At 42.1% G+C, this 16,983-nt stretch overlaps 1 protein-coding gene across 44 annotated transcripts in view; it reads left to right on the forward strand.

Moving 5' to 3' along the window:
• The window catches only part of Arhgef11 (Rho guanine nucleotide exchange factor 11), a 121,395-nt gene that overhangs the window by 45,426 nt on the left and 58,986 nt on the right, over positions 1 to 16,983 (forward strand).

Genomic DNA, 16,983 nt, shown 5'->3' on the forward strand with positions numbered 1-16,983 from the left:
ATTTTTTGAAAGATTCAGATAGGCAGCAGATAGCTAGTTTTGGTGAAAGGCAGATGCTGAAAAGTTAGACCAAACTGTCCCTTACCTCGAGCAGGGGATTCACATGCCAGTTCCTCCCTCACTATCATTGTATAGGGATGTCCCTAAATAATAATAGGTGGGAAATATTATACTAAGTCAGCAACTTAAGTTCTCGTTTTTCATGGTAATGAGGTGTGGTAAGAGTTGGCATATTCTGGGCATATATTATGTGCCCTGTACCAAACACTTGAGTGGATTCCACCATCTGTCTTCCTAATGATGCAGTGTCATAGTTATTTCGACCTCAGAGAAGTTGACAGATGTAGTAGGGTGCCTGAGACAGAAGAAGTGCACTTGGATTTGCACCTGAGACCTGAACTCAAGTACCAACTGCAGGTCTCAGCAGCCCAGAATCTCAGCCAAGTACTTTATCTTCCCAGACATCTCAGAGTGGCTCCCCAGCCTGCCCACTACCTGGTCCTTAGCAAAGGATAGCAGAATTCCTTAAATTCTGCAGTACCGGGTATGGAATTTAGGACCCGTGCATGCTAGGCAAGCTCTCTACCACAGAGCCCCATCCCCCCATCCCTCAGTTTTTTAAGGTGGGATTTCACCTGGCTGGCTTCAAACTCAAGATCTTCCTACCTCTACTTCCTGTATGCTGAGATCACAAGTATGTGCTCTGAATGGGCATAATTTAAATTTGAATACAGAAAAAACAAGCCTGCGTTCGAGATCTGAGATTTCAGAACACTGAAGTAATGTTATTTCCGTTCTCTGAGTGGGCCCTGGTAAAAGAAAATCATGTGATTGTGCCTGGATAAAATCAGTGTGTGTTTTGGTCCCTGGGAAAGAAGAGTCTGTGTGGCTCATTCATTTCTTCTTCTATCCATTATTCCCCGGCACACCCCACATTTGAACCACACTTTAGAACTAAGACTGTACTCCAAATTCTCAGACCCATACTACACCGTATTTAAACCTCTCTTCTACCCGTTAATAAACTTAGTCAAATTGCATGCTCTGGGGCAAATGCTTATGATTCATGTTAATCTATGGAAGGTATTATAAAACCACCTCCCTGAACCAGTCATTTTTATCTTAATACTCTTTTCATTGTTCCTCTCAAAATAAAATCTGGTTTAATAGAAAAGAGCATGTGTGTGCATGCATGTGCATATATGTATATGTGTCATCATATGGAAGGAACAGAAGCTGTTCTACAGTTCCCTCCTCTTCCCACAAAATGGCATTGGATCTCCCCCAATAGAAGGCAGCAGCTGATTTCCTCTTTATGTGGACTGACTAGCTCTGCAGACATGAAAGGCCTAGATGACAAGGCTACTGGAGAGTTCTCTTGATTTGCAGCCCACCTGTTCCACCTACAATCAGGAATGGACAATCTGAGTTTGTTGCTGGTAGAATTTTAGGCTTGGTAAATTTGATCTACAAATAGTGCCATGTTTCAGTGCAGTCAGCCTGAAGGGATTGTGAAAATCAGAAGGAACCAGAGTGGTTCTCTTGCCGATAGAACTTCTGCCATGAGAGCTGCAAGTGGCTGCCTGCTAGAGAAACTGATTGCATTCTTGCATGATTGGCCTTCTGTCAATATCCTACCCAGATATGTGGTTAAATTGGGAAATCCAGGAGGGATGAAGAATCATGCAGTATTAGCACAAGAAAGGACCCATAATGATCTATCTCAGCCTCTCACCAAAGGGGTGACAAACAGGAACACAGAGAAAGGGTGGATTGAGTTCATGCCCTCCTGTCAAAGAATAGTTCTTCTCTTTTTTTTTTTTTTTTTTTTCAGAGCTGGGGACCGAACCCAGGGCCTTGCGCTTCCTAGGCAAGCGCTCTACCACTGAGCTAAATCCCCAACCCCAGAATAGTTCTTCTCAATCAAATTTTCTTCATCAGGAGAAGAACGCAGCAGGGTCACCTTACCATGTTATTGTAAATAAGAGTACCTACTTCATATTTATTATTATTTATCATTTTCTGCTACCTTTTCAAGGGCATACAAAAAGAGAGGCAGCATTGGTCTAGAACCTAGCTGTCACTGAGCCCTACCGCTTGCTTTCAGGGTTTTTTCCTCTCTCCTGTTGCAGTCTCAGTGGTTTCCTCCCCTTGGGCTCTGTCTGCCTCAGTTGCCCCAGGCAGATTTTAGATCTTCTGAAACTTGGTTTGATTATGAAGTCACGTCCCAGTCTCCTCATCTCCAGATACAATCTTGAGATACTATTCTTTTAATCAGAGGCAATCGTTTGCTGGAGGACACACAACAAAAATCAAATTAATGTGGATTAAATATGATGGACAAGGGTTGGGGATTTAGCTCAGTGGTAGAGCGCTTGCCTAGCAAGTGCAAGGCCCTGGGTTCGGTCCTCAGCTCCAAAAATAAATAAATAAATAAATAAATAAATAAATAAATAAATAAATAAATAAGATGGACAATAGTGAACCGTCTACTTCAGATATCTGTAAGATGGGCACATCTGTGTTGGATAATTCAATTCATGTATTTTGCTTTGCAAGACAGGTTATAATTGCTTTGGTAGCAGCAGACTAATGATGTTGGTCTTCAGGCCCTATAACAAGAATAATAAATAGCCTTTTATAAAGTATTGCTGTATGCCATATATCAGCTAGATACTTAATGCATATCACTGTGTATGTAGCCCTAGATGGTCTGAAGCTCACTGCAGACAAGTCTAGCATCAGACTCTCAAGATCGACCTGCCTCTGCCTCCTGGATCCTGGGAACTGGCTATGCCAGTTTTAAAAACAGCACTGCATGATGGCTAAACACTAAACACTAAACACTAATACACATAAAGTAAAAACACACAGGTATTAGATATCACTATTCATGTGCGTGCGTGTGCGTGTGCGCGCGTGTGTGTGTGTGTGTGTGTGTGTGTGTGTGTGTGTGTGTGTGTGATGCCCACAGAAGCCAGAAGACGGTGTCAGCTCCTGGAACTGGAGTTACAGACAGTTGTGAGCTGTAGGTGATGGAAGTCAAATCTGGGTGCTCTGGAAAAGCAGCCTTCTCTTAAACATTGACTGTTGAGCTGTCTCTGCAGTCCAGTGTATGCTAATTAAAAAGAAAAAGTAAGAAAAGTGTGAGTTTCTGCTAATAAAAGCAGGAAGACCGGCGTAGTGTTGGATTGAGAGTGAAGATATGTGTGCATACCCCAGAGTAATCCTGATTTCGGTTTGTTTTTTTTTTTAAGATGACATTTTTCCTTTATTCGGCTGTATCCACAAATTGAGTATTCTGAATAATTCTTTGAGAAACATGGATGAGCAAATAGCTCTAAGTTTTGCTGAGTTACATACTTTTAGAATGTTCCAGAAGAAAAATAGATGGCCCAGAGGATAGTTCAACTCTTACCAACTAAAGCATCCATATTTGGCCCACCATATTGACTGCTTTAGTTTCAACTCATACTAGAAATGTGCAGGTTCTTTCTTCCCTCTGTATATGCTCCTTAATTTTTCTTTGTTTTCAGTTATATCATAGCTTTATTTTTTTTCTTTACAAGTACAATGCGTTCTAATCATATCCACTCCTCCCCAAGCCCTCCCAGATCCATCGTCCTTTCATACCAATCCAACTACATATCTCTCCCCCCACCCTATTCTGTTTCCCATTTTGGAAGAAAGCAGGCTTCTAAGAGATAACAGCCAAACACAACAAAACAAAATATGATGCCATACAATAAAACCACCACATGACAAGACAACCCAACAGAAGGAAAAGAGCCCCAAAAGCAGGCACAAGTATCAGAGAGCCACCCTTTCACCTGCTCAGCAGTCCCATAATATATGAAGAGGACCTGGTGTCTACTATGTAGGTAGGCCCTGTGTTTGCTGCTGTCTTTGTTGGTTATTTGAACCTTGCTCAGTTGGTTTAGAGGGCCATATTCTCCTGTGTCTTCCATCCCCACTGGCTTTACACTCTTCTTACCTCCATCTTCTGAGTTCCCTGGGCTATGAGGGTGGGTGTATGTGTGTGTGTGAGATAGAGACATCCCATTTAGAGCTCTGTGTGTGTGTGTGTGTGTGTGTGTGTGTGTGTGTGTGTGTGTGTGTGTGTGTGTGTGTGTGTGTGTGTGTGATAGAGACATCCCATTTAGAGCAGTATGTACCAAGGGCTCTCCACATATCTTCCTGTGAGTCTCAGTATCTGTTCTGCTGCAGGAGGAAGCTTCTCTGATGATGACTGAGTAAAGCACTGACCTATGAGTTGAGCAGAATATCATTAGGAATTATTGTATTGATCCTTTTTTCTTTATTTTTAACCAGTAGTGTTTAGTTTTACCTTAGGTCTCTGGGCTGTCTAATCTTTGGTTCTTGGTCACCTAATGTGGTAGTTTGAATATGCTTGGCCCAGGGAATGGCACTGTTTGGAGCTGTGGCCTTGTTGGAGGAAGTGTGTCACTGTGGGGGTGGGCTTTGAAGCTCTGCCCAGTGCAGAAAAGTCAGTTTTCTTCTGGTGGCCTACAGATAAAGATGTAGAACTCTCAGCTCCTCTTGCCTCATGCCTGCCTGTGTGCTGCCATGTTCCCACCTTGATGATAATGGACTTAACCTCTGAACCTGTAAGCCAGCCCCAATGAAATATTGTTCTTTATAAGATTTACCTTGCTCATGGTGTCTGTTCACAGTAGTCAAACCTTAACTAAGACACCCAGCAGTGTCAGTTATGGGTTCCATCTCATGGAGTGGGCCTTAAGTCAAATCAGACATTGGCTACTCCTTCAAGTTCTGTGCCACCATTGCCCTAGCATATCTTGAAGGCAGGGCAGATTGTAGGTCAAGGGTTTTGTAGCTGGATTGCTGTTTATGTTTCTGTTTTGGTAGCCTGCAGATTACCTTCCCATACCAAAGACACTAGAACATAGTGGTAAAGGCTCCATGTAGGCACCAGCTCAACTTCTCCATCTTCAGTGAGTTGTGTGGGTGTTGTCCTCAGCAATGGGACCCTGCTGTCCATTTGCAGAGAACAACCCATTGTCTTAGGGTTGTTTAGGGATTTCCATGGGACCCCCTTGGCCAACAACTCAATTGAATGCAGCCTAATCCTGGTACTGGGAGCCTTGTTTAGTGACAAGAGGTGGCCAGTTAGGACTCAATTCCCCCATTATTAGGAGACCTCATAGGATTACCTTCATATACTTCAGTTAGTTCCCACTACACTAGGTTTCCATATCATCCCTCAAATACTCCTCAATTCCAGCTATGTCTCTCTCTGCATCTCCTTCCTCAGCCCTGTCTCCCCTGCCTCCCTACCCAGTCCTTCCATTCCCCTCCTCAGTTGCCCCCAGTCCATCATAAAATCTATTCTACTTCATCCTCCCAGAGAGATCCCTATGTCCTACCCCTCCCACCTACCCCCAACCCAGTCCTTTCCTCTATACCTAACCTCAGGTTGGTCCACAGATTGTAGGTCGATTGCCTATCCACACATAAGTGAGTGCATACCATCTTTCTCTGTATGGGTTTCCTCACTCAGGATTACTTTTTCTAATTCCATCCGTTTGCCCTGCAAATTTCACATTGTTTTTAACAGTTGAATAATACTCCATTGTATAAATGTACCGTATTTTCTTTATCCATTCTTCTGTTGAGGGACATCTAAGTTGTTTCCAGTTTCTGGCTACTATGAATAAAGCTGCACTGAACATGGTTGAGCAGGTGTCCTTGTGGTAGGATGAAGTGTTTTTTGAGCGTATGTCCAAGGAGGGCTATAGCTGGATCTAGAGGTAGATCAACTCCTACCTTTCTGAGGACCTGCCATAGTGTACAGGTTTGCACTCCTACCAGCAGTGACTGAGTGTTCCCCCTATTTCCTAACTTCACCAACATGAGCTATCAGGTTTATATTAACCTAGCAGTTCTGAGAGATGTAAGACGGAGTCTCAAAGCAAGCTAAGGGTATTGAACATTTCTCTAAGTGCTCCTCGGCTATTTGTTTCCTCTATTGAGAAGCTTCTATTTAGATCTGTACCCCCTTTTTAATTGGATTATTTGGGGTTTTCTATATCTAGTTTCTTGACTTCTTTATATCTTTTGTATGAGTTGTTGATAAAAACCTTCCCCCATTTTGCAGGTTGTCACTTTGTCCAAATGATGCTGCCCTTTGCCTTATAGAAGCTTTTCCATTTCAAGATGTCAATCTTGTTATTCTTGGTGCCTGTTATGTCAGTGTTCTGATCAGGGAGTCTACTCCTATGCCAGTGAGTTCAAGACTATCCCCAGTTTCTCTTCTATTGGGCTTAGTGTGTTGGGTTTTGGACTTGAGTTTTTGTATAGTGATACATATAGATTTATTTGCACTCTTCTACATGCAGACACCCAGGTCACCAAGCACCACTTGTTGAAGATTCAGTTTGAAAGTATTGAGTATTTTTTGTATCTGTATTAATAAGGGAAATTGGTCTGAAATTCTTGCTCTTGTTGGGTCTGTGTGGTGTGGGTAACTGGGTGACTGTGGCCTCATAGAATGAATTAGGTAATGTTTCTCCTGTTTTTATTTTGTAGAATAATTTGGGGGAATTTTGGTGTTAATTCTTCTTTGAAAGTCTGGTAAAACTCTGGGCTAAAACCATCTATCTGGCCCTGAGCTTTTCTTGGTTGGAAGACTTAATGATTGCTTTTATTTCACTAGGGGATATAGGTCACTTCGCTTATCTGATCTTATTTAAGTTTGGTAAGTGGTACTGTCTTAGGTTTTACTGCTGTGAACAGACGTTATGACCAAGGCAACTCTTACAAGGACAACATTCAATTGGGGCTGGCTTTCAGGTTCAAAGGTTCAGTCCATTATCATCAAGGCAGGAACATGGCAGTGTCTAGGCAGGCATGGTGCAGGAGGAGCTGAGAGATCTTCATCTGAAGGGCACTAGATCTTAAAGCCCACACCCACAGTGACACACCTACTCCAGCAGGGTCACACCTTCTAATAGTGCCATTCCCTGGGACAAGCATAAACCATCACAGGTACCTATTGAGAACATTGTCCATTTCTTTTAGACTTTCCAGTTTTGTGGAGTACATGTTTTTAAAGTATGTTCTTAAAATTCTCTGGATCTCCTTCATGTCTATTGTTATATCTCCCTTTTTATTTCTGATTTTGTTCATTTGGAGAATCAATCAATCTCTCTCTCCTCCCTCTCCCCCCTGTCTGTCTGTCTGTCTTTCTTTTAGCTAGTTTGGATAAGGGTTTGTCTATCTTGTTGATTTTTCTCAAAGAACCAACTCCTTGTTCATTGATTTTATTGTTCTCTTTATTTCTGTTCTATTGAATTCAGCCCTCAGATTATTTCTTGCTGAGTAGTACTCTTGGGTGTGATTACTTCTTTTTGTTCTATAGCTTTCTGTTGCCAATGTAAGAGCTCTCCAGTTGTGTGTGTGTGTGTGTGTGTGTGTGTGTGTGTGTGTGTGTGTGTGTATGCGCACACACAAACATGCACACACATACACTTAGTCCTATGAACTTGCCTCTTAGAACTATTTTCATGGTGTTCCACAAGTTTTGGGTATGTTGCGTATTCCTTTTCATTGAATTCCAGAAAAGCTTTCATTTCTTCCTTAGTTCTGCTTTGACCTAGTTTCAATAGAAAGTCTTTCAGTTTTCATGCATTTGGTTGCTTTCTGTTGTTGTTCTCCAGCTTTAATCCATGGTGGGCTGATAGGGTATGGGGATTTATTTCAGTTTCTTATTTCTGTTTAAACTTGCTTTGACTACATATGTGGTCAATTTTTGAAAAAGTTTCATGAGGCTCAGAGAAGAAAGTATATTCTTTAGTGTTTGGGTGAAATGTTCTGTAGCTATCTGTTAGATTCATTTGATTTATAATGTCTGTTAGCTCCAATATTTCTCTGTTTAGTTGTTTGTCCACTGATGAAAGTGGAGTATTGAAGTCTCCCACTATTGGAAGTCTATGACCCAGTGTGTAAGGGTCAATATATGATTTAAGCTGTGGTAGTGTTTCTTTTACAAACTTAGATGTCCTTTTATTTAGGGCATAGTTGTTAAGAATTGATTGAAAGGTCACCTTGGTGGATTTTTCCTTTGATGAATATGTAGTTCCTTCCTCACTTTTGATTAATTTTGGTTTGTCTATTTTGTTAGATATTAAAATGATAGACCAGCTTGTTTCTTTTCCTTAGAATATCTTTTCCCAACCCTTTACCCTTAGGTAATGTCTGTCCTTGATGTTGATGTGTGTTTCTTTAGTGGAGCAGGTTGGATGCTGTTTTTGCATCCATTCTGTTAGCCTGTGTCTTTTTATTGAGAAAGTGAGACCATTAATATTGAGAGCTATCAATGACCAATGATTGTTGATTCCTCATTGTTGCTTATTTTGTTGATTGGTGGCAGTGGTAGTGGTGTTGTGTGGGTTCATTTTCGTTTTGATTTTACTGATATGAAATTATTTATTCTCTGTTTTCATGGGTGTAGTTAACATCCCTAGGCTAGAGGATTTTTCCTCCTGTAGGACTAGATTTGTAGATGTTGTTTAAATTTTACTTTATCATGGAATATCTTAATTTCTCCACTTAGGATAATTGAAAGTTTTGCTGAGTATAGTAGTCCAAGCTGACATCTGTGGTCTACAACACATCTACAGCAGTCTACAACACATCTGTCCAGACCCTTCTGGCTTTCAGAGTCTACATTGAGAAGTCAGATACAATTCTAATAGGTCTATCTTTATATACTTGGTCTTTTTCCTTTGCAGCTTTCAATATTCATTCTTCTATTAGTTTAGTTAATTAATGTCTTGATTATTATGTGCTGAAGGGACTTTTCTGGTCCAGTCTATTTAGTGTTCTGTATGTTTCTTGTACCTTTTATAGGCATTTTCTTCTATGATTTTGTTGAAAATATTTCATTTCCAGGCAGTGGTAGAGAATGCCTTTAATACCAGCATTCAGGAGGCAGAGGCAGACAGATTGGATCTCTGAGTTCGAGGTTATCGCGGTCTACAGTTCGAGTCCCAGAACAGCCATGACTATGCAGTGAAACACTGTCTTAAAAAAAACAAACAAAACAAAACAAAAACCCCTGAGCCTTTGAGCTGGGATTCTATTCCTATTATTCTTAGGTTTGTCTTTTCAGTGTCCCAGATTTTCTTAATGTTTGGTGTCAAGAGTTTTTTAAATTTTATATTTTTTGACTGATATATCCATTACTTGTAGTGTATTTTCAATGCCTGAGATTCTCTCTTCCATCTCTTGTATTCTGTTGTTGAGTCTTGCCTCTGTAGTTCCTGTTCAAATTCCTAAATGTTCATCTCCAGAATCCCCTTAGTTTGGGTTTTCTTTATTGCTTCTGTTTCCATTTTTCAGGTTTTGGACGGTTTCATTCATTTCCTCCCAGTGTTTGTGCTTTCCTGGATTTCTTCAAGGGATTTATTCATTTCCTCTTTAAAGATCTCTTGCCATCTTCATACAGGCAGTTCTGAGGGTTTGGTTTGTTTTTTTTGGGGGGGGGAGGGGATTTACCTATGTTGGACTCTTTATGGCCTGCTGTGGTAGACTGACTGGGCTCTAGTGGAGACATACTGCCCTGGTTGGTATTGGTTGTGTTTTTACACTGGCATCTAGGCATCCGAGGTTGGGATGATTATTCTTATAGATGCTGATTTCGGCATTTGTCTTTGTTAGGTAGGTGTTTTGTTCCTTGGTTTCTGTTTTCTCTCTAGATGTGTGTTGTCTGGTAGAAATTTTTCTTTGGATCTAATAGTCATGACTAGTAGGATTTCCTGGTAAAATATGATTCTGGGGTATTGGGAGCTGACACTTAGGAATGGGCATAGGCTACAGGTCTGAAGGGGTTCACAGCAGAGTGTTCAACCAGGATCTGCTTACTTCATCTCCTTAGAACCAGGGAGATGGTGAAGAGGGGGTCACCACAGAAGTCTGCTAATAGCTCTGGGAATGAGACTGGTATATTGGATCCAGAGGAACAGAAGGAGATGGGGAAATCCAGACAGGCTACCTGCTTCCTTGGCAGGAGTGGTCTGGGTTAACAGAGAGTACTTGCTGGAGTTGGGGGCTAGGATAAAGCACTATGTGGGGAGAGGGACGTTAGGAGTGGAAGGTCTATGGGATTCGCAGGTGATGTGGGCAGAGGGAAAAGAAGGCTGCAGCTGGTGTTCTCTTGTTGAGCTATGGATTGACTGGTGAATTGGATTTGGAGGAGAGGAGACAGCAGTGAAGGTCTCAGTTAGCTACTCTATTTCCCTGGCCTGCTCACCTGGTATGGTCTTGGGCAATGCCTTCTGGTGTTGGAGGCTGGGATACTGGAGTGAGTGGGGGAAGGGAAGGTTGGAGAAGATCTTTATTATCCATGAATGAGGTCAGAGAGAAATGGAAAACCACATCAGATTTTCTGTTAAAGAGCTGGGGATGAGACTGGGAGGTTTGGATCTGGAGAAGAGGTGTGGTCTACTTACAACCCTGACAGGAGCAGCCTAGCAGGGGATGCCTGCTGGAGTTAAGTGCTGGGACAAAGCAATTAGTTGAAGGAAAGAAGTTAGAAGGTGAAGATCTGGGGAGTCCTCAGGAGATGGGACCTGGGGCCAGGGGAGGCTGCCACAGGTGTGCTACTACAGGTGCTCTGCTGCAGAGCTGGGGATGAGACTGGGGATTGGGTCTGGGGAACAGAGGGAGAGGAGAGTAGATGCAGAAACCCTACCTGGTTTTATGGTTTTGGCAATTAGGTTTTGAGCGCAGGGAGTGGAAGTTGACCTTCAATACCAATCAACCCAGGAGTATAGTGTACATGGAGTGCAGCTGCAGGCAGGAGTATAGCTTAATAGAAGATTCTTGGCAAGAAATACCTGCCAGGTGCCATAGGGAAGTCGGCTGGAAGAGTGACGCTCCCTTCCCTTAGAGACTCTGATTATAGAAAGGGCAGAGCATAGCTCACAAAATAGAAGCCACTGTGTGGTTAAATTTTTATAGTAAATTAATTTTGACGGTATGCATGTATCCCATAACCTTCAAAATGCTGTCATTTCAATATGTTGGTGGTGGTGCTTCAATCCCAGCATTCAGGAGGCAGAGGCAGGTGGATCTCTGAGTTCAGGGCCAGCATAGTCTACAGAATGAGTTCCAGAATGGCCAGGGTTACACAGATAAACTTTGTCGGGGGAGGGGGGTATTGAGACCGTTTTTTACACTAAATTATTGGAATCTGATGTGTATTTATTTTTATAGCATATTGTAGTATGAACCAGGTACAGTTTGGCCAGTAAGCGAGTAAGTCCATGAAAAGTCTTTCTATTTCAGTTAGTCTTTATTAAAACTATGAAATTGTGAATTCAGTTTTAATTTATATGCATGGACAAGCTTACTCAAAGTCAGACATGCCTTTGGTACCTTGATATCTAAATTCTGTTTCCTGTATTATCTAGTACAAATATTTTCTATAGTATGTGTTCTGGAGCCACTGCGTGATCTATAAGACATGATAGTTGTTAAAGAGTAGATGTTAATCTAAAAGCACTCAAATAGCAATTTAGTTAGTGTTTAGGTTGGCACCATAGAAGGAAGGTTCACGGAAATCCAGTGTGGCTTCCCTGGAGTATATCCAAAGCTGAACCCTGAAGAATGAGTGGATCTCAGAGTTAAAAACTGGTGGCGGGAGGGTGGGGGTGGTGGCAAAAGGGAAGGACTTATAAAAGACACACACCATGTTCAAGACTTAGAGATCAATCAAAACCAGGAACCGCTGGACCAGCTTTGTGGCACATACCTTTTATCACAGCACTCTGGAGGCAGAGCAGGCAGATCTCTATGAGGACTTTTCAGGACAGCTAGAGCTACACAGTGGGACTTGAGTGCCTCAAGAAAACAAAAAGCAGGGAATCCCTGAAGGATGAAGGGTGTTGAACGTTGTGACTCACTTCTTTAAATGATAACTGAGGAACAAGCACTAGCTCCTGCAGGAGTTAAAGTGAAGGTGAATAGAAGGAGACCAGGTCTTATAAGGGGAAGTCAAAGGTGCCTTAGGCCATTGTAGAGGCCCTGCTGTTGAGGTGGATTCCTGAGATGCCGGGCAGTCAAGTCAGTAGGGCCAGTTGATTCGTTTAGAGATGAAGAAACTTGAATTTCTGGCATGGGCCTGCACAGCGCTGCTTGCTGAGGAGAGAGCATGTGCAGGGCTGGTCTGCAACTAAGAGCATTGGCCTCAGGTTTAGCATTCTAGCTTCAAGGAGTTGCTGGAAGAGGTGATTTTGTCTTTCTTCATAGCCTTTTAGAAAGCTGGTGAAGCCACTTGTCGTTCGATGTGGTGCTGCTTGCTGCTGCTGGGAATCAGATTTGGAGGGGCCAGGTGACTTGCCTGAGAACTGCCCAGCCAGGAAAGGACTGAACTTGGATTTGAGATTGCATTTGAACTATTAAAGCTGTGGGGGGATCCAGATGTTGTTGGCTGTATGGAAAGAAATGTATGTATGTGGAGGGGTGTGTGTGCCCATGAATGCATATGTGAAGGCCACAGGTAAACTTCTGGTGTCACCGTCTACTGTTGTCCACCTTATTTTTGAGATAGGCTCACTGACTGGCTGGCCAGGGAGCCCTGGGTTGTCCCAGCCCTGCCTCTGGACACTGGATTATAGGTACGTACGCATTGCCATACTTAGCTTCTTACATGGTTATTGGGGGCCTGGGTGCTTTGAGCCATCTCCTCCAGCTCCTAAAGCTCTGTTTTTGAAACCATAGCACGTGGTTCTCTGTGCTCCAGTATTGACAAACTAACCAACCCTTAGCATACTAGTCCTGCCTGCTTCCTCCACACATAGCTGTCTGATAGCCAGTTCCCTCTTCTCTGATACCCTCATGAAATTAGAAAGGAGAGCTTTCCTGGCTACACCCTGCCTGGGGCTGGAACTTGATGGCTTTTCAGTGCATATACCTTTGACATCCTGAACAGCAATTACACAGGTGCTCTTAAAGTGAAGATGTGAGTGAACCTCTTTTTTGTGGGGGGCAGAGGGGATGGAGTTCTGGGTCAACTTGTTTAAAAGGTCACTTTTTAACGAGTCACTCAGTTTAGACTGCTCACTAGAAGAAAGGGCAACATTTTAAACATTTTTTATGGTGGGAGGAGATTTCAGGTGCAGCTCAGTGATAGAGCTGTGGGCTAGCGAGCAGAGGCTAGCGAGCAGAGGCTAGCGTGCAGGGGCTAGCGTGCAGGGGCTAGCAAGCAGAAGACACCAAGGACACAAAGGATAATGAACTATAACGTATGACTTTAGGGGAAGAAACAAAGGTTGTGATTGCTTGTTAGCAGCTTAAAAGACAGTGAGGGCAGTTTTCTCAGAGAAGGAGCAGTAGTAGATACATCAGACCGCTCACAACCACCTCTTACTCAAGCTCTAGGGAGTCTCATGCCCTCTTTTGGCTTCCACAGTCACCTTCACAGTCGGCAGAAGCATGGACAACACACTAACACATAAATAAAAAAGTTTTCTAAAAGTAAAACTAATAGTAACAGATATAAACACTTGGGTAAGTGGTTGTTTAAGAACAGAATTCTCCAAACATAGCAGATTTCAAATAGAATAGTTTTTTGTTTTGTTTTGTTTTGTTTTACCTTTGAGAAATCTCACACTACCACTGTAGGGCAAGCTATACAACATCACTTACAATGTTTCAAAACAGTTGGGGATACAGAGTGAAATTCTGCGCCAAGCAAATAAAAACATTTAACCTGATTTTAATCACTAGGAGACATCAGGCATTTACCAGTTGTGGGCCATTCATTCAACAAGACTATTAGCTTAGACTCTTCAAAATATTCTGTGGAGGTGGGGAGATGGCTCAGTCAGTAAAGTGCTTTCTGTACAAATATGAAAAAACCCTAGTTCAGATCCACAGCACCCATGTAAAAAGCTATGGATCCCAGCTCTAGGAAAGCAGAAACATTCGAATCCCTGGAGTTCATTGGCCAAACAGCCTAGTTGAATTGTTGAGTTCCAAGTTCAGTGAGAAACCTTATTTTAAAAAAAATGAGGAAAACACCTAATATTGCCCTCTGACCTCCACATGCTTGTACAAACATACACATACATGTACAACACATACATGATACATCATTGTTATAGGAGATCAAATGGGCAGAGGGCTCAGTAGGTAGAGAGGAGGGAGAGTGTATATGTTTATATATGTATTTGAGAGAGAGAGAGAATGTATGTATATATGTATGTTTGTATATATGTATGTTTGTATGTATTATGTATGTTAAGGCTTTAGCTAAATCCTGGATTGAAGTAGTTAAGGAATGGCTGTAAAGAACATTGATAAGACAGTTGGGAAAGCTTGAATACTAATGCATATTAGATATATTCTATCAAAGTTAACTTATCAGACTTTGTAATGACACCATTCATATAGAAGAGTCTCAGGGTGGGTATACACTAAAGTAGTTAGAGGTTAAATGTCATGATGTCTGTACAATTTTTAAACGAGAAGAGGTGTATATGTAGAAAAAGAAGCAAATATGGGCTGGGGAGGGGACTCTCTAGTAAGTTGCTGTGCAAGCATGAAGACCTGAGTTGGTATCACCAGTGCCCTTGGGTAGGAAAACCAGGGTACCTTTAATTCCACTTCTGGCTTACAGAGGACTTGCTGCTCATCAGCTCTGTCAAATTGCTAAGATCCGGACTCTGTATAGATCCTTTCTCCAAAAGCAAGGCAGAGAGCAGCAGCAGATACTTCATATCAGCCTCTGTCCCCTAACCCCTGCTCATCCTGGGTATGCACTGATGCAGGTACTTTTGTGCACACATGTACCACAAGTTGTCTTTGACCTCCACCTGAACACCCCCAGGTAAGTAAATGTAAATATTAATAAATAAAAATAAAGAAGCTGGGTGGTGGTGGCACATGCCTTTAATTCCAGCACTTGAGAGACAGAAGCAGGTGGATCCGAAGTTCAAGGCCAGCCTGGTCTGCAAAAGAGAAACCCTCTGTCAAACAAACAAACAAAAAAGTAGGAGAGGAGAGGTGAAAGGAGGGGGAGACAGACAGAGCATATATGTGACATAGATGAATTGAAAGCAGTGGTTGTCAGCCTTACTAGTGCTGCAACCCTTCAGCTCCTCATGTTGTGGTGACTCCACCACCACCACCATAAAACTATTTCATTGCTACTTCATAACTAATCTTGCTACTGTTACAAATTGTAGTGCAAGCATCTGAGAATTGCTGAGGAAGAGTGTCACTCTCCCTTCAGCTCCTTCAGCTTTCATGCTGTTTGAAATTATTTAAAATCAAATATGGAGCAGGGTAACTTGATAGAGAGGGAAGGGGTATAAGCAATTAGGCAATATCTTTTAAAAGGAGTAGAGTTAAGTTGGAGACAGAAGTGAGCACAGCATTCTTTTTTTTTTCTTGAAAAACTTAAATAAAAACACTTTTATAGATCCTTAGAGATTTTAAAGCACACATATACTGCTTTAAATAGCTGTGATGCTTTTCTGGTTGAAAATACATGCTTTCTCTTTAAAAAAAAAAACATAGAATTGTGGAAACACATCGTAGGCTTTGGCTGTTTCTTATTTCCAGTGCTCCCATGCTTTTGGAAACAGCTATCTCTCTCTGTCAATCATTCAGTGCTTGTTTCCTGTAGACCTCTTTTTCTTTTTCTTTTTTTTTATTAACTTGAGTATTTCTTATATACATTTCGAGTGTTATTCCCTTTCCCGGTATCCGGGCAAACATCCCCCTCCCCCCTCCCCTTCCTTATGGGTGTTCCCCTCCCAACCCTCCCCCCATTGCTGCCCTCCCCCCACCAGTCTAGTTCACTGGGGGTTCAGTCTTAGCAGGACCCAGGGCTTCTCCTTCCACTGGTGAGCACAGCATTCTTTGGGATCTGGTAGTAGAGAGAAAGGTCAGGAATGAACTGGGAAAAGGTTTTAATTCACCAGATGAAAGGCAGTCACACACGGAATTGTACACGTAGTAAAAGGCTGGGAAATCTGGCATGGGTTCTCGAAGGGCTGAGGGAATGATGTGGCAGAGGGACAGTAAAATGATGTGATCATAGTTGGTGGTGATACTTAGTAGTTAGTTTGTTCCAGTGTTCAAAATAGGAGGTCCAACTAAAATTTCTGGACAAGGAAAACTTCCTCTTGATTAAGAGTGGGATGAGGGGAGAGCAAACCTGTAGACAGGAAGTGCATTTGTTTGTTATACTAGAGCAGGCTCTAAAGACCTATTTTAGCTGGATAGTTTGTATCAGAAAACTCCAGAGAATGCATATTTGAGGGGAAATTTCTACTCTTGAGGTTGAAATTAAATGGAACCTGAGCTTTGTTGCTACATTTTAATGGAGAAAATAACTGAAAAAAATCTTTTTTTCCTTCTGGCCACCATGTCAGACTGCTTTATTCTCTCCTTCACTTCCTCCCTGGTCTTTCATATTTTAACCTACTAAAGTCTTCCTTCCAAATGTATGCTTAGACTTGAAACTAAAATGACCTAAAGTTTGGCTGGTCTTTCCGTTCACCAGACTTGCCTAATATAGACATTTCTTCCTCCTCCTTCCTTCTTTTTCCTTTTTTAAGCTCTTAATTAAAAAAAAAAATGCAGCTGTATTTACGTGGCATATGCAAGGACACAGTGAACCACCAAATCAGACTGTTCCATGGATAGAAAGAAAGGTTTGTTGGGGATCAGACTACCAAGGTTATTTCTCAGGGACAGAGAGAAGAGAAAAATGGCAAAAAAGCAAGTGGATTTTATGTGACATCCAGCTAGGTGGGGTCTTTGATCTGTCACAGGCTCTTCAGATTGACAGGAACTAGATGCCCTGTCTGAAGTAGTTGACCTTTGGGGGTAGGATTAAGGGAGGTTCCTGGTAATTTAAGGGAAGTTCTTGGTAGGCAGAAACCCACCTTTAGGTCTCTGTTTAGTCAATAGCATCCTGTTTACCAG

This window comes from Rattus norvegicus, chromosome 2 (genome assembly GCF_021556685.1).
Source record: "Rattus norvegicus strain SHRSP/BbbUtx chromosome 2, alternate assembly SHRSP_T2T, whole genome shotgun sequence".
NCBI classification, from domain to species: Eukaryota; Metazoa; Chordata; class Mammalia; order Rodentia; family Muridae; genus Rattus; species Rattus norvegicus.